Here is a 26,734-nt window from a genome sequence, read left to right as displayed (position 1 = left end):
CTCACCTCAGCCTCCCAAAGGCGCAGGATTACAGGCTGAGCCACCGAGCCCGGCTACAATAACCTTTTAATCACAACGAAGCATCACAGGTGAGACCGGAGGCCATTGTTGCTTATGGTTGATGTATCTGTTCGCTGACACAGGGACACAGTGCTGCCCCTGTACTGCTCGGCTGCATGGAGCACACTGCTTTTTCACCGTATTGGTGGTATGCCATATTTTTTACTGTTAAGTACTTATGTGTGAATATGTATAGAAAAATAATTGCTTATCAGTAGCATACAAATCCAGGGTCAGAAACGATGGTTGGTGATGCCAAACAACCACAGATTGTCCACAGAGGTGGCTAAGAGAGTGACACCTCTGCTTTTTGATGGCACAAACTTTGTGTCACATGCAAAATTATTAAAAATATTGTACAAGATTTCCTTCAGGCTGTGTGTATAAGGTATATATAAGACATAAATAAATTGCATGCTTAGACTTAGGTCTCATTTCCAAGATATCTTATTTTATATCTGCAAATATTCCAAAATCTGAAAAAAAATCTGAAATCCAAAATATTTCTAACTCCCATGTTCCTCTGACATACTCCGTTCGTTTTGAGGGTTCTTTTCCCTGTTACTATCAAGATGCTCCAGGCTCATATTATATATTTTCTGCTGCAGTCCCCAAATCAGCTATTTCTTCAAGGAATTCTGGTTACTTTTATTGAAAAATGGTATCAGTAATCAAGGCCAAGTCACCCATTTTAATGTTTGAATGTGACCTTGTTGGCCACATATTTTTTCACTTGAAAGAAATTTCCTTTATGTGCTTGTTTCACTCTGTAGTTGATGCTTTGATCCTGCTATCTAAAGACAACCTTTCTTTTAGACTAACAGGCCACATGTTGCCTTTGTATACTCCCCTTTCCCTCATTCTGAAGTGAATTCAATTAAATATGATCAAATTTGTTTTTTATTGTTAGTTTTGGTGAAGGATTCAAATTCTGCAGTGTGGTCTTTAGAAGTCTTAAACGCAGTCTTGAAAGGTAGAATTCGGTTGTTTCTTCCTTAAACAGATGTGAGAACATTGTACATTATTTAAAATATGATCAGTCTAGAATGTTTCCAAGCCTTCCATCTACTGTGTGCAAGGAGCCGGACCACATGCAGAGGGAGAGACAGATGTGCACCCCCAGATCATAACACTCTGCAAAAGAAGAGGCATGTGCAGATTCCCAGTGCTCTTGAGGCATGGAGCTGGGACTGGGAGTCGGTCACATATAGTAGTAGAAAATTTGAGGTGTTATCACAGAGGAAAAGCTGAGTTCGAATTGAGATTTTGTTTCAGATACAAGGACATTCAGATGGCCGAGGGTGATCCAGAGCAAAGAGAAGGGAAAACTCTCTACTCAGAGTATATCTAGGTCTGATATGAACACTCCTGGAAAAGTATATTGGGTTTGTGTTTAGTTTTTGAAGACACGTGTCTCACAGTTAGGCTCAGATGTCAGTAGTATTGCCAGGCAACATTCAAAATGATTAGAGAGATGAGAAACTGGTCAGCCCCTGTTAGTAGATGTAATTTAGAAGAAGGGGGCAAAGATGAGAGCAGTCAAAATAAGATAAGGAGATCACAAGCTGCAGAGATTTGAGGCATCAGGACAGGTCATTACTGCCCTCTTGCTTTGTCATAGGAAGTAAAACATTCTCATTGCACCTATAATTTTATTGTGTTCAATATTATCAGAGATACGAGGGTGTATTTTTATTGCTTCACCAAATGCATAGCTCCTTCATTTTCAATAACTAAGTTGATTCCTCAGCCATCTATTTTTTTGTAGGGAGGTATTACTACGAATATGGTGCTGGTCTTGCAGACATGTTCCCCACCGTACAGGGGAGGACACTGCCTCTCAGGTAATGGCTGCATTGTCCATTTTACATTATAAGTAAATAGCAAATGGGACATCGGCTCTCCATTCAAGATCTTTCAGAGTATGCAGTTCCACTCAGTTATAAAACACAAAGACACCAAATGATAACAAAAAAACAACCGGTCCAAATAATGAAGGAGACATTTCCAAATCATAACCAGTTTTGACTTTCTATACTTCACTAAAAGAAAAACAAGCAAAAGAGTGGTGAGGATTACAGAGAAAGGCGTGAATGTGCTAATGGGATAATAAACCAAAGATTAGGATTGGCTGATCAAAGTAACTTGTAAGTACAGCAAAAAAGAATTGAGTTAGTAGCTTAACACCGTTTCAAATAAATTGTTTTAAAGAGTAATTCAATATTAGGAAAGACAGAATAGCAACATTCATCTCTTGTTCTGAAGATAAATTTAAGCCTAAAAAAAAGATTGAATTTAGCTTACTAGAAACATGCATATACAGCATGTGTTTTTAAAGCTTTGCATTTTAATTACTTTGACCCATTGCATATGCTTATCCAAATACAACTGTGAATTGGTTTACTGCTTGTAGAGTGGTTGCTCTTGACATGCACTGAGCTCAGTGGTACCTTCGTTCAATTTTGCAAACCTAAGAAATCTGGCTGGTTTTGAATTCAGCTGCAAGTGGCATACAGAAGTCTTGTGTTTGTTTGAACTGGCCTTTGAAATATTTCTAACCTATGCAACATTCAAGTTTTAGAACAAATTAAGTCCTTAGTTTAAAAAACATTCAAAAATGTTGAAAAGTTGTGTGTGGGTACATTTTATGTGCATTTAGTGAGTATACAATCAAATATTGTTTCCAAATATAGTTTTGATCTATGGATTGAAAATGTTTTCTATCTCATATTTGTCTTTTTTACTTTGAGAGTATTCACTTTTTAAAAAATGGTTAAGCATCATAGTTAAGAATGGGAAACTATCTAGAAACAAATACGGCCATCCAAATGTGCAGGTAGAGTAGAAACCTATCCCTGTGGTCCCTGCAGAGTGAGTGTGAGAAAGCATGGCCTGGCCTGGCTGACCTCCGTGTCCACCTCTTGAGTTGGCTAAAGCTGTGAGACAGAGATAAAGGTGGAGGTAGAGCTAATTCAAGAAGGGTGTAAAGTGTCAGACTGAGGGATCCAGGCCTCATTCTGAAGTAGAAAATGGTTTCTGTCCCTGACTGTACAGGGCAGGTAAAACACCAACTTCTGGAAGAAGCTTATTGAGTATCGCCTCTTAGCAGCAAAGCTCAAATAAGAAAATAAATTGTGTTTCTGACATAAGATTAAGTCATTAAAATTTTCTTTTTATATCTACTATGATTATTTTTATTCAAGGCAGAATAAGACCAAAATTTGATGTAAATAAGTTTCTAAACTTTATATTATATCATAGATAACTGTGGCTTATGATGAAAAACTAATAAAAACAAATGTAAGAAAAACTGAGTGAAAGGTAAATTCTGAAGTAGATTTTTTTTTGTGGAAAGAATAATGAACATTATTTTTTGTTAAAAAAAACTGACAATGGCTACTTGTGTACATACAAAATATATTTTATTTTGCGTTTGAGCAACTTTAAAAATGAGTGAATGTATTTCATGTTCAGAAATTAACTTAGAATTGGCACACTGCTTTTTTGGTCTCATATGGTGAGATCCATCACTTAATAACCACAGCTTGTAAAAACTTGTCTGAAAACAAAGTGATAATTTTTATGCTAAGGTGAGGTAACTTGATTGCAGTGAGAATTTTATCCTCCTTACAATATTTTATCTATTTTAGATATTGAAATTAAAAAGGACTCAAAGTTAAAAATCATTTGTGTCTATATCATAATTCTATATATTCCATATATCCTTTTTCTAATAAACATTCTGAAAGTCTAAATAAGAGCATAGGTGTAAAAACACTTGGCAGAAGACCATTTGGTACATTTAACACTTGGCTGTGCTTATTAATTTAAGAATTATCTTACATGTAAATCAGAAAACAAGGAAATTAGAAATCTACTAATAAAATCAAATGTGTTCTAAGTGACCACTGATAACTACTTTTAATGCCTTAAGCAATCTCATATTCACTGAATAAAATATTTTCATAATTTTTATATTGTTTCAATTGTTTATTTCTTAAAGATTTCTTTCACCATTATGTAGGCATAATATGAGGTTTGTGGTTTAAAACTCTGTACTCTGACTATAGACCAGTCTCAATCAATGCAGGAAAAAGAAAAGATAAACTCCTAAACAGACTTTCAAGATAAAAACTCACAACCAAAGGAAGAAATTACTCTAACCTTATAAAAAGTTTCTGTTAAAAACCTACATCATAATAGTGTAAAAAGGTACATGGGCTGATAAAAATCAACTTCAGATACTGGTTACCTCTGATGGCAGGAAGGAGATTTCAATTAGATAGTTGTTACAATGGACTTTAATTGAATTCATAATACCTTATGTATTAAGATGATTGGTGGGTACATGGACATTTGTTTTAATATTCTTTTTATTGTTTGAATGTCTGAATAAAGACCTGCATTGAAGAGTCTCTCCCTCTATCTTCCATGCCTTAAATTTAAGACAATCTGTAGAGGAAATAAAGTGTAAATGTCTTTGTCAACTGCTAATATTGAAAGACAGCATTAATTTTTTAATAATTAAAAATTTTTCTGAAAATTTACAAAGAAAAAATGACACAATAGGTAGTATTATATTTGGCCTATACTTCTATATTTTTTACCTCGAGCCCAAAATTGCAAATAGTGAATTCAAAAATAAGTTCTAATTTTAATTTTAATGTCTTTAACAGACACATAGCTACATTCAAGATCATTTTGTAGTATGTATCTTTTCATATGGCATTATTATAAATGTTATATTTACCCTTTAAGCTATCAAATAATTTGCAACTATGCTTTATGAGAATTTGTAATGAATTTGCATCTAGCAATGAATGAGCATCATTGTCGTACCTCTTTAACACTGATTTTGGAACAACAGATTGAGAAGAAAGAATTCCTGTTTTAAGAGGATTTATGCAACGAACGTATGAAAAGTGACATCACAGGCAGTCCTCTCTGTTGCCACAGGACTATGAAAGGCAATGACATGGTTTGATATGCACGCGTTTCCTGATAACATGATACTGGACAAAGTGAAGACTGCCTGTTTGTGATATAAAGACTTCACTCTGTAGCTTGCATGTTTCTTGTAATTCGGTTTATTCAGGAAAATTTAGGCACACACAGCTGTTCCTCAATGTTTGCACTTCTTTAATATCACCAGGAAAAGCCTAATAACTTTCATTACCATTTGGCAGGAACCAGTGCTTAATTTTGAGAATTTTTATTCCAGCTATTTTCTATTTGTTTTATCCATATAGGCATTCCAGTATGCTAAAATGGAAAAGCTGGTAGACATCACTATCTTTTTGACAAATGATGGATAATATTGAATGATTTTTTCTTTTCTTTTTTTTGCAAGTAATAATGGGTAATGGGTATTATCTGAAAATTCAGTGCAAGCCAAAAGTCTTCATGATTTCAAGTTATTAAATTTAAAAAAAAGATATTTTCTATTTTTCCAGGTGGAGTGGTGGCAAAATTTTACCTCTACCTTCTTAGGGGTTTTGGGGATCTGGGGAGGTGTGCATGCTAGGTCTGAGAATTAAACTAACATAAGACAGATTCACAGGAGAAAAACATAAAAATGTATTTAATACAAGTTTACATGGCACAAGAACTTTCAAAATTTACAAATGAAGACCCAAGGATACGGTTTGAGTTGACCACTTATATACCAAATTAGACAAAGAGTAGGAATTGTGAAAAATGTGACAAGGCAAAGGGGCTTGGGCTAGGGTCGTTAATTGGTAGGCAGGTGGCTAGGAAGGTAAGGGTTGGTTTAACAAGTTTCTATAGGTTTTCCTCGGCCTTAATTTCTGTTTCTTACTGACAGGAATGATAACTTCTTTCTGGCATAGGGAGGACATCTTTCACATGGATGTTTCATCTCCTGCTCTTAAAAAGCAGAAGAAAGATCAGAGTGGTCTTCTTGCCTCTGCTTTTTTTCAAGAGTCTTTAACTAAAAATAGTCAATATGTCTGAATGTTTTATTTGGGGATAGCATTTTAACCCCTTTATAGGCAAAGTCCATGAAAGCATATAAAAGTATTTAAATAACGAACAATACATATTGAGAGAAATTGTGCAGTTCTAATAACACAAATAACTTTGCATTTTCTTGGGTCATTGTTATTAAAGCTGAGAAACCAAATACTACATAATTAACATAAAATAATATTTGGAAACAAATGTGAGGACAAGACCTTTAGATTACTGGCATTAGAGACTTTCAACTCCCTGACCTCCATTAAAATATCTTCTCCTTTGCCTTCTGTGACACTGGAGGCTTTTGATTTTCCTGCAGTCTCTCTGATTACACCCTCTGAATTCCACTTACAGGTGCCTCTTTCTTTGTCTGACCTTAAAGTTACTCCCTTGGGTTCTGTCCCTCTTGTCTAAATCTCCATAATCTTCCCCGAGTTCACCTGTTTTCTCCTTCATGATAATCCTGCAGCCCATGACTCTATCCTTGATCTCTCTCATGAGTTCCAGACTCACATTTCTGAGTAACTGGTAAACATCTCATCTGAATGTCTCCTGAATACCTCAAACCTGGTACAACTACATTTCGCCATCTTCCAGCTCCCAACCTGGTCTTCCCTCCCAGAGCTGTATCTTGACAATGGTGTTTACCCAGTTTCTCAGAATTAGAATCTTAGACATGCATTCAGATTTTTCCACATACCAACTTAGTTCCCTAATCATTGATTCTACCTGCACACACATCTTCAATATCACCCCTTGCCCTCATTAAAAGGCTATTGCAGTTCTTGACTGGCATGTTTCAGTAGTATCCTGACTGCATCCATTCTCTGTCTTCCAGTCTAATTCCTTGCAGCCAGAGTTATCTTGGCAAAATAAGGCAGCTTTGCATGTAGATTTTCCATCTACCAAACTCTTCTAACACATAGCAAGTATGTGCATTTTGCCTTCTCTTTGAGCTTTAAGGATCAAGAAAGATAACTGTCAACCAGTGGAGGTAAATTCAGTGCATCGTGTTTAGGCATAAATAGTCCTGTGTTTTCCAAGATAAAAGGCAGAGCTGGCAGCATTTCCAGACTCATTAGTAAGGAAAGGGTGTGGCTCACAGCCGGGCATGGAACAGAGATTCAGTGTCAGCTTGCTACTTACCTCAAAGAACCCTTTTTCTCAGATTCTCTGTCTGACATGGTATTGAAAATGTCCGCAATCACTTGCTTCGTTGCCTCTTATTATGTACTGATGTGATGGTTCCAGGAGCAAATGCTAAATGGTAAACACTGTGTGTTAAAAAAAATCAGTTGATAGAGTGCAAAGCTTAAAACTACAAACTCCATAGATTCATATATAACAGTGAAAGGAGTCTTTAAGAAATAAATGACTGAAAGAGTGTAAGAGATTCTTATGACAATATTTCATTCAATAAATATGGAATTGCTTAAGCAGTTACCTGTGGTCACTTAAAACATGATTTGATTTTATTAATAAATTCCTACTTTCCTTCCTTTCTGATTTATATATTGGGGGTGCCAAAAATATAGATATACACATTTTAAGAGATGTTCACCATAATCAGAAGTGTCTGGATGCTGATAGTAAGCACCTCTTGTAATTGCAGAAGTCAAACATGATTTGTATTCATCTTATTGAGTATTACAATTTTAATACAGTTTTTTCCTTTCTTAAAATACTTGAATACTTGAATACTTTTTTTGGCACTCCCTGTATAAGAGCATTCTTCTTAATTAATAAGCACAACAATCGTTTGTTGAGAGTCTACTTGATACTCTGAATGTTCTCTGTGATAGTCATTGAGGACATAGACTTTTCCCGGTGGCATCACCATGAACATCCTCTCTCCATGTTGCAAGTGAATTTATGTGGTGACTTTTGTCCCTCGGGGAAAATATCGTTAGAATAATAGCTGTCTGCCCAGGCATATAAAAGTGATCCATGATTGTAGGGATATTGTTTATTTGCTCCTATTTTAATATCAAAGGAGTATTATTTCTGAAATGATCTCTGGTAAGATGGATGCAACTTTGCAGAAAAACTTTTTTGAGGCTTAAGGATTTTTAAGATAAACATCTAAGAAAAAGACTAACAGAGGGATATTGAAGCAAAATTTCTCAATGGATAAAGACATTATTGATTTCAGCTATGAATTAGAGTATTTTAACATATGTCCAGATGTTTGCTTTGGGGTCTATAATGTGTCAAGGGTGAAAGAAAATATCTAAAGTTTTCTTCCTCACTTTGAAGTACATTTCAAAGGAATACACACTTCAAAATAAAAGATATGTTTCCTTTATAGACCAACACAATGTGTGTATGTGTGAGTGAATTAAGTGTTGTGTTTGGGGTCATGTCTCTTTTTTTAATTTTTATTTTAAAACAATTTATTTTTTTACAAAATCTAAAGGACTAAGCATCAGGAAAATAGTAAGCAGCAACAAATTTCACTTGTTTTATCCCAAAAGGAATCTCACCAGATAAGCCACATGTTTGGTATTTTCAATGGCAATTCTGCATGGCTCACTTCCTCGAAGCGTCTATTCCTTAATTGCTTGAGGGTTTTAATTTCATATACATTCTTAATCATTTGTACCTCTTAATCAGAAGGCCTCAGAACTTTCACAAATGCAGGTTCATTATCCAACCTCTTTCCTTTTTAAAAAAATAATAAGTTATAGGCCTGGTGCTTTAGCAATCATAAATCATAGCAAAATAAAATGTTTTCTGCTTTACTAGTATGGTGACAAATTATTCAGAGTAGGACTGATAACATTTTTTATACTGTCATTCATGTTCTTGAAATTGGCAACAAGGCTGATTTATTTTAAGGATGTCAATGTTTTCAAATAAAAATATCTCATGCAACCAATGAGACAGAAATGCATTGCACATTTTTATTTTCTTGGATATGTTCATGAACTCATATGTGTGAGAGGCAGCTGAGCTCCTTTGTGTCTTTTCTTTTCCAGGGATCATGCATAGTCCTAGCAAATGCTGCAGTAGTAGCCCAATCTGTGTAGAGGCGCTATGCAGACATAGGATGCCTATAAACATGTACTATGCTAATTTTTTAGAGTATTCCTTTCTCATGTTTGGTCAAATCATGGAGAGTAATAAAAAGATAAATCACTTCCAATTCAGTGGGAACCAAACATAGTACATATGGTTGTTCAAGGTCTGAGAGTTGAGCCTGAGAGCTAAGAAATCGGGGCATGGATTGGGGAATGGGAATGTGTTGAATAAAGTAGAAGTCAGAATGGCAGTTGGGGTCCCCTAAGTTGTGCTCTCCTGGAGTGTGTACCATTTCTGTGAACCAGTACGAAGCGTATAACAGAAATTTACCACATAGGGACAGGGAAGAGCTGTGGCATAGAGTATGTTATAAAAGTTGGCGATCCAATCGTAGTTGATTGCCTCAAAAAGTTGACTTCAAATCTTGATAGTAAGTACAGGATTTTGCAAAATGTGATAAACTTTGAAATAATGAATGTAAGATCATGAAAGCAATTAGTAGAATTATAATCAAGGACTCTTACAGGCTTATTCTATTGACTCCTATCAAAATAGCACTATCTTTCTTTGTATATTTATCACTTGAGAGACCTTCATAGAAAAAATTCACCTAAAACATCTAAATCTTGTCAAATTATTCCATATTTCATATTCTTTTAAAACTGTGAAGGAAAAAAAAATAATTCTGAGGAAACTCATTTAACTCAGAGATTTCTTAGGACTTCTCTCCCATGCAAGTACCAACCAGGTCAGATTCTGCTTAGTTTCCAAGATTAGATGAGATCGGGCATGTTCAAGTTGGTACGGCTGTAGACATCTTAAGCCTCCTCTATGCTTTCATTATTGTGAGATTTTGTGACTTTTGTTTTACCTATGTTCTCGCTACCCACTGACATTAAATGTACCCTATCATATAGTCATCCAGCTCAACCCTTGGAAGAAGGCATCCCTTTCATTCCCACACACAAACTTTATTCTGTTTCTGGATACACCAAATAAAGCACCTTATCCTCACCTACAAAACAAGGTCACCAGAACTTGCTAGTGTATGGTACTGAGGAAATTACTGAGGGAAAAGCAATCAATCCTTGATATTGATACTTGGAAAATGCTTTTCTTATATTGGGCAGAAATCGTTTAACTCTTACTTCATATCTTCAAAAAAGAAACTGTTATCTCTTTGCAGGTTTTGGCATACCACAGGACATTGCTTCACTTCTAAACTTAGAAAAATTAACACTTGCATCACTCTTGAGATAGCATAGTCATTCACTCACGCAGATACAATTCTAGCACCTTCCAAGATCAGAACACTGTTCTGAGTGGTTGGGACATATCAGTGAACAAACCCAATAAAAATCCTGCCCCCAAAGAACTTATGTTTCCATGGGAGGAAAAAACAACAAGAGATAAGCATGGATAAGAAATTATATAGTAGGTAAGAAAGTAGAATAGTGCTCTGAAAATGTAGCAGGGTAAAGAAGATCTGGAGAATGTGCTGAGGACAGTGCAGCTTAGATGTTTAAATGTTTAGTAAAGGACTTGAAGGGGTCTAGCCGTACAGCCATCTTGGGGAGATGTGTCCTAGGCAGAAGGAACTATCTCTGCAAATGTTCTGAAGTGGGAGCAGCTACCCTGTTTGAGGCACAGCAAGGAGGCCAGTATAGCTGCAGCCAAGAGAAAGAAGGGGTGAATGCCAAAAGATGAGTCCAGAGATACCGTTACACTGTTAAAGGATCCCTCTGGCTGCTGCATTGGGAGTAGATTAGGAGGAAAGGGTTGAAGCTGGGGGGTGAATTAAGAAACTACTGCATAGCCAGGTGAGCAAGGATAGCGACCTGGAACAGATAGCAATGGAGCACGTGGCAAAAAATGGCTGGTTCTCCACGGTGTCTAAAGCCGTGAGACTAAGTGAGGCAGGGAGTGTAGAAGAGAAAAAGAAGACTACGAACTCAGCTCTGGAGCAATCCAAGATTGGGAGGTTGGGAGGAGGAGGAGGAGAAACCTGTCAATGAAACTGAAAAGATGTGCCCTGGGAGCTAGGAGAAGCAGCAAGTGGAGGCAGTGTGCTGGGTGCCAGCCAAAGAAAATGTGTCCTAGGGGCAGGTGTGGTCAAGAAGATGACAACGCAGACTTGACTGGTGAATTTTGCAACATGGAGCTCAGTGGGAACATGGACAAGAGCGATTGGGTGGTGTGGTAGCATTCTGGAAAGATTCTACATGATATTTAACTAAGAAGCGAGTGAAACACAAGTAAAAATTACACTGCTTTACTAGGTATTTGTGCATGATTGTTTAGGGCCCAAGAGTTTCCTTGTCACCAGCCTCACTGATTGCAGAACTGATTGCGTGCCCTGGTACCAGCGAGGCCCTCAGAGGCAACCTTGCCGCAACTAGGGATATATCAAATAGAGGAGTCTTTATTCTGGTCATCAATCTCTATCTTAACAATCCATAGCAATTTCCATTATTACACTCAATCACAGCAGTGGGCTATCCAATTTGTGTAACCTATTGCTAGAAAATGACTCCAATATATGTAACATAGGAGAGAACCCATCGTGGGTATCCTTTTTACATTTGACAAAACACCTGAGCCTGACCTTTGCCACCCAGTTGTACAGCTCCAGCTAGAGGGAAAGCAGATGTCTTAAGGACTTGAAATCGCAGAACTAATGTGTACCCTTGTCTCTGCGATACATTTTACAATATGGAGCAATCCCGTGACAGGTTTCTGTCTGCTAGGTGCCATGCCTCTGTGTATTGACATGACCCCTTGAAGGGGTTGAGACAATGGTTTCTTCTCCTAGAACACAAAATAACTATTAAAATAGACTTGTGATGTTGGTACAAAGCAAGTGACATTAAAGATAAATACGATTTTAATATCTTGAAGTTATTTCATAAAAACATAGGTTTCTTGAATATCAAGTAAAGTTAATGTGAAAAGGAACATTAACAAAAATCCCCCAAATTTAGAATGTACAGTTAAAGGCTAAAATTTAGTATGAGGTTCAGCTGTGTTTTTTTTTTCTCAGAAATCAAAATTTGAAAAGCAGTAAAAGTATTCTGCCTTGCTCTGCCTTCTTCACATAGATGAATTTCCTGTCTCATTTCTGAAGCTAAGTATGAAATGACAACACAATCAGTTGAATGTTTTTCTTTATAAAGTCATGTTTCTTGAAGGGGCTTTGCATAATCTGAATATCTTAATAGAAGATCATAATAGAAGCCACTGAGGTCCAAAGAAACGGTCTAAACTTGACAGTATCTTGAAGCTTTCTGGTAGACCAGGCCTCCTGAACAATGTGCTTCCTGTCTTTCCATGCTGTTCAATGAAAAAACCATCCCAAAAGTGAAAAAATGAAAACCTACTTTGAGGTCCAGCCCTGGATGTTACCTGTATTACCTAAAAGCACATGCAACAGTTCAATTTGTGTAGGCTGACTATATAGTTACAGGTTACGTTAAGTTCCAACTAAACTCAATAATGAGTGGTCCTTGAAGTTTTAGATGGCTTCAGTCTATACTTTTTAAAACATTTTTGTGGACTGACTGATATGATATGAATGAGCTACCCAGAACCAGGATCGTAGAACAGAAGTAAAATCTTTGTGAAATATTCTTTTTATCAAATAAACTGCCTAAGATTTGGAAAATGTCTTAACAATCCATGCAATGTAAACATCAAAAGCGTAGCTGTACTAAGGGAAAATTTTTCATTTGATTTACAATAATTTTTACATTTTACAGAGCTACATGTTCTAATATGAATAAATGACTCATAATGACATAAAATAACAGTTGTAAGCTGGATAGGAAAGAGCTTCTGTAGAATATCTTCTGTTTGATATTCTTAGAACACCTTCTCTCTAAGAAACTGTAGCGGAAGAGTTCAGCTGATTTGATGTCTGTGCTGCCAACTAACGGTTCAGATCATTTGCACACTATTACAAGTCTTGGATACCTCCATTTGCTTCAATCAAGTTGTCTCCATTTTATGGTTCCTATACAATAGAGTATATAAAAATCTGAAACTTCCCCCCCCATTTTAACTGATATTTACTTCAGAACTGTTTTCTGACATTCAAAGTTAATATTTTTTCTTCTAACAAACATAAAGTTAGATTAAAATAAATGAGATGACCAAACACTAGAAGATTTCTTGCCAAGTGAGATATGAAGAATGAGAAGACATTTTCTTTCTTGTATATAAATAAAAGGAAAAATCTTGAAAGAATGAATATGGTTATTCTACTTCTAAATACTAAGTGACAGGAAAGTGAAAGTCAGACCCTTAGTCCTTGTGATCTGAGTGAATATGTGGGCTAGCCCCTGGGTGGTAATCAAATAAGTTTTCAAGACTTGTTGCTACTTCCAAGTTCTAAGACAATGTTCATTGTGCTATCTCCTGCTAATAGTGCACAGGCGTTCTTCATGATCTGATATTTATACCAAATTTCAAATTGTGTTTTTTATAAGTAGAAAACTGTCTTCTGTGTCAAACTCCTCACATTTGTATATGCTTCAGGTGCCTATTATTTTCTTGTGACTTCTCCCCCCAAATAGTTTAATTTGGAGTATAATTCTGATGTAGTCTAAGGATAGTGGAGTCCATGGTCTCATTCCAAATGACAGTGTCCCTTCCCCATATTATGATGCAGATCAGGTGACACGAATCAGGTCTTTCCCACGAACTAGCTGTGATTGCAATGGGAAGCAAAGATAGCCATGACAAAGTGGGAAGAGGAGCAAGATTTCCTGGAAGACCAGGAGGGTAGTCTGGGCTTGACACCTGTTTGGCAGGGCTTATCATCAACTTGCCAGGGCACATGCAGATCATCTTGACACAGACTAATATTGGCCCTGCCCAAAGCTGTATTTTAAATCCTCATTCTGCCAAGGGAAGAGAATTGATCACTGATCATCTACCAAGTATATGCAGATATGACATTAATGGGTTTATTCCCCTGCCAGCTTATCAGAGACAATGCTGTGCATTTCAATGAACCCTATTTCCAGGCATGGAGTTAGAGTACATTTCTCAGCCTCCTCTGCTTTCGGGAAGAGCCACATGACTGATGTCAGGCCAGTAGAAGTGATACATCCTCCTTCCAGGTCAGCCTCCTAAAGCCTGTGCATGACCCTCCCATTCCCTCTCTCCCTTGCCTGCTGGATTCAGGAGATGAAAAGGGCTCTGAGACCCCAGGACGCAGTGGGACAGTAAGTGAAAATAGCCTCATTTCTCAAGAACCACTTAGAACAGAAGCCGCCCACTCCACTTTCACCTCCTACCCTCCACAGACCTTCCCAGGAGAGTTGAGTTTCCAGCACTAGGCCACTAAGATTTGGGAGTTGTGGGTTTCAGTAGTTGCCCAGTCTTCCACAGTTGGAAAAACTGTGCAACTGCAAGTTTCTGTCATGATATGCAAATGTGTCTTAATAGATTTTGTGATCGTATATGAAGACAAGTTTCTCAAGGGCAAATTTTTTAAAAGATAGGTGAATAATATTAGAAATTCACATCCAGTGGTGCTGTGATTTTAAAATAACAGAAAAACAACACAGTTGAACTTGTATGTTTCATTTTAAAAGCATTTAGGCTGGGCGCGGTGGCTCACGCCTATAGTCCCAGCACTTTGGGAGGCCGAGGTGAGAGAATTGCCTGAGCCCACGGGTTCGAGATCAGCCTGGGCAACTTGGTGAGATCTCATCTCTGCAATAATTTAAAAAATTAGCCAGGCATGGCAGTGCATACCTGTAGTTCCAGCTACTTGGAAGGCTGAGGCTGAAGGATCACCTGAACCCATCACTGCACTCCAGCCTGGGCAAGAGAGTGAGACTCCAACTCAAAAAAAAAACATTTAAATTACAATTGTATTTGTCTTTTGGACAGTGCTGCTTAAATATTTCTGCCTACTAAAAGAATAAGAGTTATTCTATTGAAACTGAAGAATGCATAAACATTTATTATTTTAACTCCCCAAACTTTTTTTTTTACTTTATCTGAGTAGAGCATTTTTATAAATAATCTTAAAAATAGACTTGAGTCTTCAGATTGTCAAGTTTAGTCAAATTCCAAATTGGTACCCCAATTAGAGTTTGCCAGGTTATATTTTTTAAAAGTATATTTTAACTTGAATTTCTCAGTGAATTGAAATAAGTGAAACAAGAAAGTTAAAATTTCTTTTACCAAGCACTTTGCATTGAATCCTTATGCAACTTGTAATTTTCCAGATTTTTAAAAACATACCTGTCTTTTCAAAGAGATTCCTAGACAATTCTTCCTCATTAGAAAATGACTGAGGAAAATGAAAAATGTTCCCCCAAATCTCTTTTTTTTTGTATTTGTGAGTCAGTGTCCTACAAAAGAATGATGACTACAGAATTAAAATTCATTCATTAGGTCTAATTAGGATCAAATATTTATTATGCACCAGTAGCTGCACTAAGTGTGTTTCCTAGGATGGAAATTGTTTGTAGCTAATGTGCTGAGGCAACCCGTGAAGTGCTCATGGCTGTGTCAACTGGTTCTGAGATCGGTTTCCCCTTGTGGAATGTCTTTCATCTCAGTGGCTGCTTTATATATTTGGCTGGGATTTCCCCCAGTGCTCTAAATGTAGCATATTCCTGTCATTTAAAGATCAAATATCATGAATAATCGACATGCCATACATCTTGTCTGCTAAACACCCGTTAAGTACCTCAAAAGGGACAGAGTCTTCAGGATATGCATTTTGTCCTGACTAAATGGGTCAGAATTCATTAGCAGTTGGGAAAGATAAATATCAAATAGGACCAGCAACTGGGCTTAATTAAGTTGTTGCTTCTTTCAGTCATTTTGTTAAGGTCATTTTCCACTCATCGTATCTGAATACTTTCTGGAAAGGACTGTGCTCAGCATGTTGCTGCTCTCCATTGGGATGCTTCCGATGGAAGTATTTTCAGTTTATTAGAAAAGAGTGAAGAAGCTGAATATATTATTTTGAGAGTCAGCTGCAGTACATATGTATATTTAAAAATTCGAACTGTAAAAATAATTGTTGCCTAAATTCATTTTTAATAGATGCACAGTGTTAACATTTATCACTGTGCACTACGGTGTGACATAGTTTATCTTGAAGATATTTTTCTGCTTTCCCTGGGATCCTGTGAATTGGGTTTCACAGCCTGGGCACTGTTGACATGTTGTGCCAGCTGATTCTTTGTTGTCGGGCATCCTCTTGGACGCTGTGGGATGTTTAGCAGCATCTCTGTCCTCTACACACCAGGTGCTGCTTGGCACCCCTCCCCCCCAACTCCCAGTTACGACAAGTAAAGTACCTCCAGATTGTCAGGTGTCTACTGGGGAGTACCCGTGCCATGTCTGAGCACCAGTGTCTTAGATAATAAAAGATTCCTAAACTTCACCCCGATGCTTATTTTAAGATACACACTCTAGTAAAAGCCCTCCTCCAGCGCATCCTAAGGTTGATATCCTAATTGTTCCTGTGCTTAGGCTTCTGCTTTGGTTTTTGTTTTGGTTTTCTTGTGTGTCTTTTTAACTTTTAACTTTTTTATTTTAAAGATGTGGGGGACAATTCAGGGTTAGGTATACACATGTTCATTATGCAGGCGCCCTTGTTGATGAGGTGTTCTCCCCCCCACCGGGCAGACTCCCACAACTGCCAATCCCGCTTCTCCAACCCTCTCCCAGTAGTTTCCCGCTATTGCCAATCCTTTTCTTATGGTATTACAATAATTGTTCAAAGTCCACTTATGATTAAGAACATGTGATCCTCAGTTATTCGATTCTGTGAAAGATCACTCAGTATTATAGACTCTGAGTCCATCCAGGTTACTGTAAAGTTCATGATTTTGTTCTTCTTTGTGACTGTGTAATATTCCATCGTGTATATGTACCACATTTTTTAAAATCCAGTCCTCTTTTGATGGACAGCACTATTGGTACCACGTTTTTGCTGTTGTGAACAATGCTGGGATAAACATATGTGTGCAGGTAACTTCTGCTTTGAAATATCAGGCATCTTTCTCTGACTTCCTTTCTCTCTGTCTTTCCACTCCTGTCAGGCATCACTAACCTTGTCCTTACATGTGCACATGTTTGTGTGTGCACACATTTGGTCTCTACTGTGGTCACTCTATCTGCTGCATTCATAGTGGCTTAACTATCTTCTTGGGCCAGCTGGGAAGCTGCCTGTCTCTCCCTTTCATGCTAAAACCAGTACTCAACCTACCCCCGTGAAGCTGAGTCAGACATTGACTTTGCCTAAGGATATCTGTTTCTTGCTCCTTGACACCTAATTTAGCAAAATGTCTAAGATGATCATGAGACTTCTGCCATTTTACTTTTCCTCAGGCCCAGCTTATTTCAGTTTGCCTTTGGCCTTTAATCTGATTCTCCATGCTAGTTCTTTTCACATCCAAACTGGTTTGGCCACCCACGTTCTTTTCAGATAGTTCATTTTGTCCCTGTCCTCTACCTCAGTCCTAACTTGAAAATTTCTGGATTTTCTCTTTCCCAAATTTTAGTAGTTAGAGCTAATAGCATTCCTTTAGCAATTAATGGAAGTGTCCATGTTAGATAACAATTCCTCTATCATTTGTTGAGCCCTTGTTTACATTCCACATTATAAACTTTTCGTGTGCTTTGTTTTGTCTCCCCCAAACAAGGCTATACACTTTTGAGACAGAAACTATGTTATAAAATTTCTACATCCCTCAAAGTGCCTTATATTTCACATAAATTCCATTGTTTGCTCATGTGATTTGAGTTCCAACATCAGCTGAAATCCAGGCAAAGAAGAGAGAGAAATGATATCACAAGAAAAAAAAAAAAAGAAATAAACAAGTGCTCTGAAGTAGCTTGTAGTTTACCCTTAAGTTTCCAAATATAAACGAAAGCCCACACACACACACACACACACACACACACACACACAGAAGAGCCCCATTTTCTCATTGAAATTCTCTGTCACTCATGAGCACTATTCACTGTCCCAAGAGGGAGCATTTTATTCTCAAACTAGCAACTCATTAGTAAATGTGATTGAAACCAGTGCTTGTCTGCTGCTTTGGAATTAGTTAACGTAGTTTCAATATGGTACAAATTAACTATGTAAAGAGTGCACCAACTTTATCAATAAATTTCAATAAAGTTCAGATGTTAAGGAGTGCACAGTAGCAATGGGTCCACTCTAGAGCTTTCTGTTGTACAGTGTGACCAGGACACTTGAATAGGGCACACTGATCATCTTGGCAGCTAGGTTACGAAAGGTAATATGATGCTGTTGAATTTGTGAGTCATTTCAAACATGTGATCTGAGAAGTGTGGATTCTGAATACAGATGTTTTCTAAGTTCTTGATGTGTTACAGTAGGAAGGAGAGAGTAGTGTTGGGATTATGTACAAATTTAAACCTGTAGTCTGATGGTGATGGAATTGAGCAGAATTTTATAATTTGTACGTAACTGATGTACAGAGCTTGCACTTAGAACTGATACTCTGCCTTCCTTTTCCTTTTAGACATGAGGAATGGCCTCAAAAGAGTTTTTAAAAACTTGTCCCATGTCCAGGGAGTGGCGAGGCAGGGTTTGACCTTCTGGCATCCAGCCTCAGTCCATGGTGCCTCTCAACAATATTTAGATGACAGAGAGTGGTATTTGCACATATCCGTCTAAGGGGTCACATTTGAACAGTTAACTATTTCCCCAGTGAGTACACTTAGCAACCAGCAGCCCAGCATTTGCAGACAGAACATGAAGCCATAGCACCCAACTGGGGCAGCAGGCCATCAACAATCCCCAAAGAACAATTTCTAATCTTCTCTTAATAAGGAGTCTAATGAGTATGCACTTGGTAGGCATGCATTTTCTTTTATTTCTTTCTTTTTTTTTTGGTTGCATTAAGGTTTTGGTCTCTGTTTCTGTATTTATTCTGTCTAAAGGGGCAACTAAAATTCTTTCATTTGATCTGTGAACTCCTGGCCAACTAGTTTGTCTAACCCATTCTGCTTTTACCTCTCCAAGCTCACCAAAATTAATTCCTCCTACATGAATGCATACATTGTACTTATCTATCTTTACACTTCCTTCTCTCCATAAAATACTTGTCTAAAAGCCTATATACCCTAAAGTGACACAACTTAACACACTGATCTCTGTAATTCTGAGGCAGAAGGGCCAGGAATCAACTGATCAGTCAATTTCCAATCTCATCAAGATTTTAGATAAAAATATTTTTTTTTCTTTCTTGTTGTTGCTAATTACAGTATGAGGACTCCTTCTCCCTGAAGGCTGACTCTCAATGGGATATCAAGAAAACAGGAAATTCAAAGCAATTAAATGTTCTAGGACAGTCTCTGTAGTTCCCAGAGGTGGCTCAGAGCAGGAGCAGTACTGCTCTTGGCAACATCAGCTGTTGAGCTGTGACAGTCCCAGTCCCCGGTGGCTTTTGCCATGGCAACTATGCTGACTGTCCCTGTGCGTATCTTCTTCTCAGGGCTTAGCTAGTGGCAGTGTACCTTCTGTTCCCTACTGGTAGCCATGGACTTCCATAGCTTTATCAAGGAACGGTTTTTATGACGAGGGTCTTGCTGGAAGTTCCCTGAACATGCACCAAGGAAAAACGAGCAATAACTGTAGCAAGTTGAGCCACACTGCTGAGTACTTTCTTGGCCGTGTTCTGGTGTCCTCTGAGGTTGCACACCAGCTTAATGTGGGGGGCCCCTCACATTCCTCCCCAGGGGCTCTTCCAAGATATTTAGGTGGGCCCTTCATTCTCTCAGGTGGAAAGATACTTCTTGGGAGAGAGCACAGAAGCTCATCAATAAATTAGGTTCCAGAAACAGCCCAAGGAAATTCTATAGTTGCCAAAGATAAAGTGTAAACCAGCTCTAATAATAAGCCAGGTGTAGCAACCATTTTCACTATATTACTTGGATTACAAAAATTGATGAATAAGTTTACTAACAAAATCGAATTGAATGGGAAAATTATTCTGAGGTGGAACAAATTAACTGTGACCAAAGTGTCACTCATGTCAAAATTGCAGATAAAACATCCATAGTAAGCCTCTCATCGTCAGTGTTTTTAGGTCCTTAAAATTGCCCCTGGGTGCTTGTCTGATAACCTGGCATGGTTGTGGAGGTGGCTTGTGCTTCAGTGCACAGGGAGATTTATGCTCGCCTTCGAGGATTTCAGACCCACTCCCCAGCTCACCTTTCTCCAAATTCCAGAAGCACATGTATATACAGAAAGATAGGATGATGGAGACTGGCCAGGCTCAGTGGCTCAGCCTATAATCCCAGCACTTTGGGAGGCCGAGGCAAGTGGTTGGGGCCTGTGGGTTTGAGACCAGCCCAGGCAAATTGGCATGACCTCGTCTCTACATTGAATCAAAAATTAGCCGGGCCTGGTAGTATGCCTGTAGTTCCGGCTACTTGGAAGGATGAGGCAGAAGGATAGCTGGAGTCCAGCAGGTCGATGCTGGGAAGGCCGTAAGTGTGCCACTGTACTCCAGCCTGGGCAACAAAGTGAGACTCCAACTCAAAAAATAAAAATAGAAAGATGATGGAGACTAAAGTCTGAAAACATTTTCAGGAAAATATTGTCTAAACCAAAGCTGGCATGATGAAAAAGAGTTTCCCTGGTGAACATACAAGGTTCCTGTAAGCAAGCCCCACATCTGGGCTGGTGGCACACAGCAATCCACGTCATGCACACAGGGACGCTGAGCCACAGCCCACTTCATTACTGCCTGGTCCCAGCCAATGAGACTGAGGTCACGTGTCCAGATGTGGTAATGCTGGATACCGAGTTCCTAGTTCCAGGGTGTGTCACCAAGAGCAGGCCTCTCTACTTTGGAGTGGGCCACCCAAAACTCACACAATGTGCCTCAAATAAAAGCAAGCTTTGTTACCAGCTCTTACCACAGTGTAGACAGAGCCAGGGAGAAAGGTGAGGATCCATGGTCCAGGAAACAGCAAAGGTCAGTCACTCACCACTCCAGGCATGGACTAGTGCATACTGAAGGAAACAAAAAGAAGTCATTGCTCTGTCTGCCCATGGGCCTGGCACCACGGTGGGGATAGCAGTAGCAGTGTCCTGGAACCTCTAGCTGCCCCTGAGACAGGCCAGAGTGCCCTTTCTTTTTTTTTTTCTTGAGTTGGAGTCTCACTCTGTCGCCCAGACTGGAGTGCAGTGGCCACTCCCGTCCACCACAGCCTCAACCTGCTGGGCTCCGGTGATCCTTCTGCCTCAGCCTTCCAAGTAGCTGGAACTACAGGCATGCGCTACCACGCCGGCTAATAATTTTTTGATTTATTGTAGAGATGAGGTCTCGCTGCCCAGGCGGGTCTCGAACCCGCGGGCTCAGGCAATCCACTCACCTCAGCCTCCCAAAGGCGCGAGATTACAGGCTGAGCCACCGAGCCCAGCTCAAAGTGCCCTTTCTTACTCAGAAGGATGAGGCACCCCTGAGCATATTGCACATGAACCAGTGCCCGCACCTCTTTCCAGTCAGATCACTGAAAACCTATCAGAGCTCACACTCAAGCATTTGCAACTAAATTCAAATTGCTACGCCTACAATAAAGATGCATCCCTTGCTTATAGTTTAAAGCCTATAGGTTGTGTTAGTTTGCTAGGGCAGCCATAACAAAGGGCCACGGACTGGTGACTTAAGCAACGGAAATTTATTTCTCAAAGTTCTGGGAGCTAGAAGTCTAAGATCAGGGTGACAGCAGAGGTTTGGTGTCTTCTGAAGTGCCCCCACCTCCACCCTTTGTCTTGCAGATGGCTGCCTTTTTGCTGTGGTCTCACGCTTTCTTTCCTCTGTGCATGCAGCCCTGGTGTCTCTTCTGTGTGTATAATTTTTCTCTTATTATAAAGACACCAGCTAGATCCTAATGCCCACCATCCTAGTGACCTTATTTTAACTTAATCACCTCTGTAAAGGCCCTATCTTCAAATATAGAATATACTCACATTCTGAGATACTGGGAGTCGGTTTCAACATATAAATTTTGAGGGGACACAATTCAGCCCATAACAAGGCCACGACTAATTTAGGGGACAATCTGACTGATGAGGGAAAAAAAAGTATTTTCATAGAGTGGTATTTTCTTACTGGGTCTAAACCTCACACAGAAATATTTTACTGGATATTCCTAACCATATGTCAGTTGCAGGATGGACACCTCAGCATGTCATAGAGTTTCCCATCTGAGAAACTCTAATCAGATAAAAGGGCCTGCGTGGATCCACAGAAATCCACTCTCCTTCTGAAGAAACAACCCAGAAAGCATGCCTCAGGATGATGTCGAGGGAGTACTTTCAGACACAACTACATGTGTTTGAACGATGTCACTAGGGAATCATCTATAATCTTTCAAACCACTTGAGTGCAAGAAAACATTCCCTCCTGTAAATCTTACCTGAAGGCTGCTCTGATCAAAAGCCACTGGCTGTTTTTCTTCTATGCACTGCCATTTTGTTATTCCTTCTTTGATTTCTTCTTCTGCTTCCTTTCCTATAGTTCACAATGTAGAACGATATAGTCAGGGCTCTGCTGATGTGCAGAGAAAATGCAGATGGGATCAGGAAACACATCTGTGATGGCTGAGTCTTCCCTACTTTTCAGGAAGGCCAAATGGCATTAAAGGTCATGGCCAAGATTGAGGAACTATAGGGAGCGCTACCACAGGCTTGCATCTTCAAGCAGTACGAAGGGGATTTCAAATGGGTGATGAGGGAGTATGTCGGCTTAAAAATGAAATATGTCAACTGAAGAATACCAAATGAGAAGTGTCATTTGTCTATTACTGTTTGGTTGTTTACCTCTGAAAAAGAAATCCAAGTTCTCTCCAAGTTTTCAGCTAAGTTTTCTACTAAATATGGCTATTAAATATGTGTTTGCTTGTAGCTGACGCAAATGTGTAGTATGTTGCCATTATCAAATCCTGCGTCTTGGGTGCACAGGATCTGCACCAAAATGAAGAAGGTTGCTATGAGGTAGAGGGAGCCCAAGTCCTTGCCTCCTCTTCTCCCTGAGCGTAAGTCTACAGCATGATTCATGAACCCTCAATGCAAGTGAACCAGACATTTTCCAAGACATCTGTTAAAAAAGTGATGTCACCTTGCAAGCTCTGCAGACAGACGATGATATCTGCCCAACACTTAGGGCAGCCAGTCATCCCTCCTTATTTCAGAGAGACATCTGGGTGGTCTGACTTGGGCTCTCACTGGCCACATTCAGCCTGGTGTTGCTCCTACACTGGTGTTCGCTCCTGGATAGAAATGCTGCTTCTCCTGAGCCCATCAGTAGCACCCACATAGGCATCTTTGTAGCCACTCCTCCCTCCTCCACTCCTGATTATTCCCACTTCAACCCTTCCCCAGCTGAAATGAGATGTGGTCAATCCCTGGACGTCCACACACCTCAGAACAAACCTGCCTCACACCAAGATGGCTGCCTTCTTCTCTCTGTCCCTGATCTGGGTCACAAGTGTCCTTTCATTTCTTCCCATCTCCTGAGCCCTGATTGCCTCGCAAAACCCAGCAGGTAACTCAGCTAAAGAACAGTGTCAGTGACCTTCGTATGACTCTGAGCCCCTAGGCCCAAGAAGATGCACTATTAGCGAAGATGCCTTCGCTGAAGGGCACTGCCTATAATTCAGGGGCAAATATTGCTTCACAAGTTCAAGGGAGTCTTAATGGTGGGAGCCCAGTTTTAGCAGCCTGGTCTTTCACGTATTAAGGCCATTCACCCCATTAGGCTTGTTGTGTCACGATATCATTTCATCTCCTAATGGCCGATATTGCCAGATGACCAAAGTTTTTTGAATTTGTACCAACTTCTCGTTCTGTGACAATTCAAAGATGAACAGTGGACTCGTTGAGACTATCGCCTGTCTGTATAGCTTGCAAGGTGGTATCACCTTATTGTTTTGAGCTAAAGAAAACTGATAATCTGATCAATGATAATCTATCAGTTCTCCCTTATGAGACTCAATAAGAACTACAGATTACCTTTAGTAATGCAGAGTCTAAAATAGTCTGTCCTGGTAATACGCCTTAGACGAGAGTGATATGCTGCTTTAGTGAAGCAGAACACTGTTTCTCTTCCCCGACGTCCTTACATCCAAAACCCACAAAGTACTCTTGGGGACCCTGGTAATCCCGCATGGACCAACCGAAGTTCCAATTCCACATGGATGCAGTAGCATATACAGTGGGGTATATTGCTTTGAAACCACCAGCTCTCACGTGATTACAGCGCCGTTGAATAATTATAATTATAACAGCATCCAGCCACATGATGTTTGAGGAGCTGAAAACTGAAGCTGGAATAATGAAGAAAGAGAGGCGCAGAAGGAGAAGAAAGAAGAGGAGGAGAAGGAGAAATGTGGGGAGTATGAGGAGAGGGAGGAAGGAAAGAAAGGGGAACAGAGGATGGGGCAAGGGAGAGGAAGGGGACAAAGGAAGAGGAGAGAGAGGGAAGAAGAAGATAAGCGGAAAGAAAGAAGGAAGAAAAGGGAGAGGAGGGGCCAGTGAAAGAAGAAGAAGAGGAAGAGGAGAGGAGGGGGAGGGGGAAGGATCAAAGTGTGCCTTGCCAGGCCACCTGTTTGGTACCTGAACTCTCTCCAGCATAGAATCTGTGGGAGTTGGGGAGAGGCGTGTGACGTCATGGAACAGACACAAAGCGGACAGACTTCTAGACTGCTGGGCATGTGGACTGAAAGAAGGTGAGGCGTCATTGCGTTTCACAGTTTTCTAGTGCTGTCTTCATGCTCAGCAGCGAAGGACGATGTGGAGTAAACGGTGATGAGTCATAGCCTGGTCTGAGACTTCTTGCGACTGAGGGACGATCTGTCTGTTCTCCATGATCCTAGGTAGCAACTGGGGAGCAAGTTTGCAAAATCACTAGCCCTGTTGGGGATCAAGGGAGTACGTAAAAAAGAGAGTTGAAAGGATCCTAGGTTTTCACGCTGGGCCAAAATTTAGTGAGATCAAAATTTAGTGACTCATCAATAGCAAATTCCCTCTAAGTGGCATATGGCGTGTTGTAAAAACTAGCCTGCCTCACTAGGATCCTATAAAAAATGATAACTGTAAATGACTGTAAAAATATGGTAACTGAGCCAGGCTCGGCGGCTCAGCCTGTAATCCCATGCCTTTGGGAGGCTGAGGTGAGTGAATTGCCTGAGCCCACGGGTTCGAGACCCGCCTGGGCAGGCGAGACCTCATCTCTACAATAAATCAAAAAATCAGCCAGGCGTGGTAGCATGTGCCTATAATTCCGGCTACTCGGAAGGCTGAGGCGGAAGGATCGCCGGAGCCCGGCAGGTCGAGGCTGCGGTGGCCGGGAGCGGCCACCGCACTCTTGTCTAGGCGACAGAGTGAGACTCCAACTCAAAAAAAAAAAAAAAAATGTAACTGGAAAAGGTCAATGTATCTTATAAGAATCACACTGCAAAACCTCAACCTTTACCCCCTTTCTGAACGTGAGAGCTCAGATTCGGATCTAGGTTTCCTTCACAGATGGGTGTAAGGAGATGCCCCTCCAGGAAACCAGAACTGGTCCTGACCACGCCCACAGGGCCGGGAGGTGCAGGGCACGTGCTTGGTGAAGCTCATTAAAGATGGCACCTCCTGGAAACTGTGCTGCAGTGGACGGGTTAGATAGTGTGCATGGAGGTCTCACTTGAGAAAAACATGTGTCCAGGTGTGTGAGGCCACATCAAATAGCACAGGTATCTCAAATGGCTTAGGAAACACTCAGAATCTACTTAGTGTCAGATTCATGAATGATTTGAGAAAATATTTCTCTTCCCTGACTTCCTTATTATTTTCTCTACATTTTACTATAGCAGATATATCTTTATTTATGAGTTTTGCCAGAGTCAGTTAAACCTTTGCTAAAAGTTTATGTGAATTTTTTATTTGTTTTCTGTTTGTTTTTGGAGACATGGTCTTCCTCTCTCACCCAGGCCGGAGTGCCGTGGCGCCATCAGAACTCGTTACAGCCTCTAATTACTGGGTTTAAGGGATCTTCTGGTCTCAGCCTCTCAAGTAGCTGGGACTACAGGCACATGCCACTCCACTCAGCTAATTTTTTTATTTTGTATTTCTTGCTGCGTTGCCCAAGCTGGTCTAGAATTCCTTGCCTCTAGTGATCTTCCCCTCTCAGCCTCCCAAATTGTTGGGGTTACAGATATGAACCACCCCACCCATCTTTGGATTGCTATTGTGATAATAGCTAACAACTTTTGAGTGTTGACTGCTTCAAAGGCACTATGTTGTACACTTTAGGTGACTTATCTTCCTGGATCCTTGAAGCAAACTGCACTGAAATATATAGGGTAGAGACTCCTATCTGTGCTGGACACTTTGGGACCATTCCTACGTCTGGGAGGTAGTAGGTGCTCAGTGAGTTTTTACTGAAGAAATGAACAAATGGGCGAGTGAGTGAAAGAGCAGCTTGTGAAGCAGGTGCTGTTGTTACTCCCATTTTGTGATGCCCAGGGTTCAGTGGCCAGTGGTGGGAGCAAGATTCAAAGCCAGGGCGTCCATCTGCATCATCATGTCCTCATGCATATACATACTACCTGTACTCCGGTCAGCCATCTTGACTTTGTTTTTGTTTTTGGAATTGAGGTGACCCAAAGTGCCAGT

General features: G+C 39.9%; 1 protein-coding gene across 5 annotated transcripts in view; it reads left to right on the top strand.

Moving 5' to 3' along the window:
* SORBS2 (sorbin and SH3 domain containing 2) overlaps nucleotides 1–26,734 on the top strand; it is a 218,987-nt gene that overhangs the window by 41,711 nt on the left and 150,542 nt on the right. The gene's annotated exons all lie outside the window — the stretch shown is intronic.

The sequence above is a fragment of the Carlito syrichta genome, unplaced genomic scaffold, assembly GCF_000164805.1.
Source record: "Carlito syrichta isolate Samal-C Ts95f unplaced genomic scaffold, Tarsius_syrichta-2.0.1 Scaffold302106, whole genome shotgun sequence".
NCBI classification, from domain to species: Eukaryota; Metazoa; Chordata; class Mammalia; order Primates; family Tarsiidae; genus Carlito; species Carlito syrichta.
The sequence above is the reverse complement of the archived record's forward strand: the minus strand, read 5'-3'. Positions and strand labels throughout refer to the sequence as shown.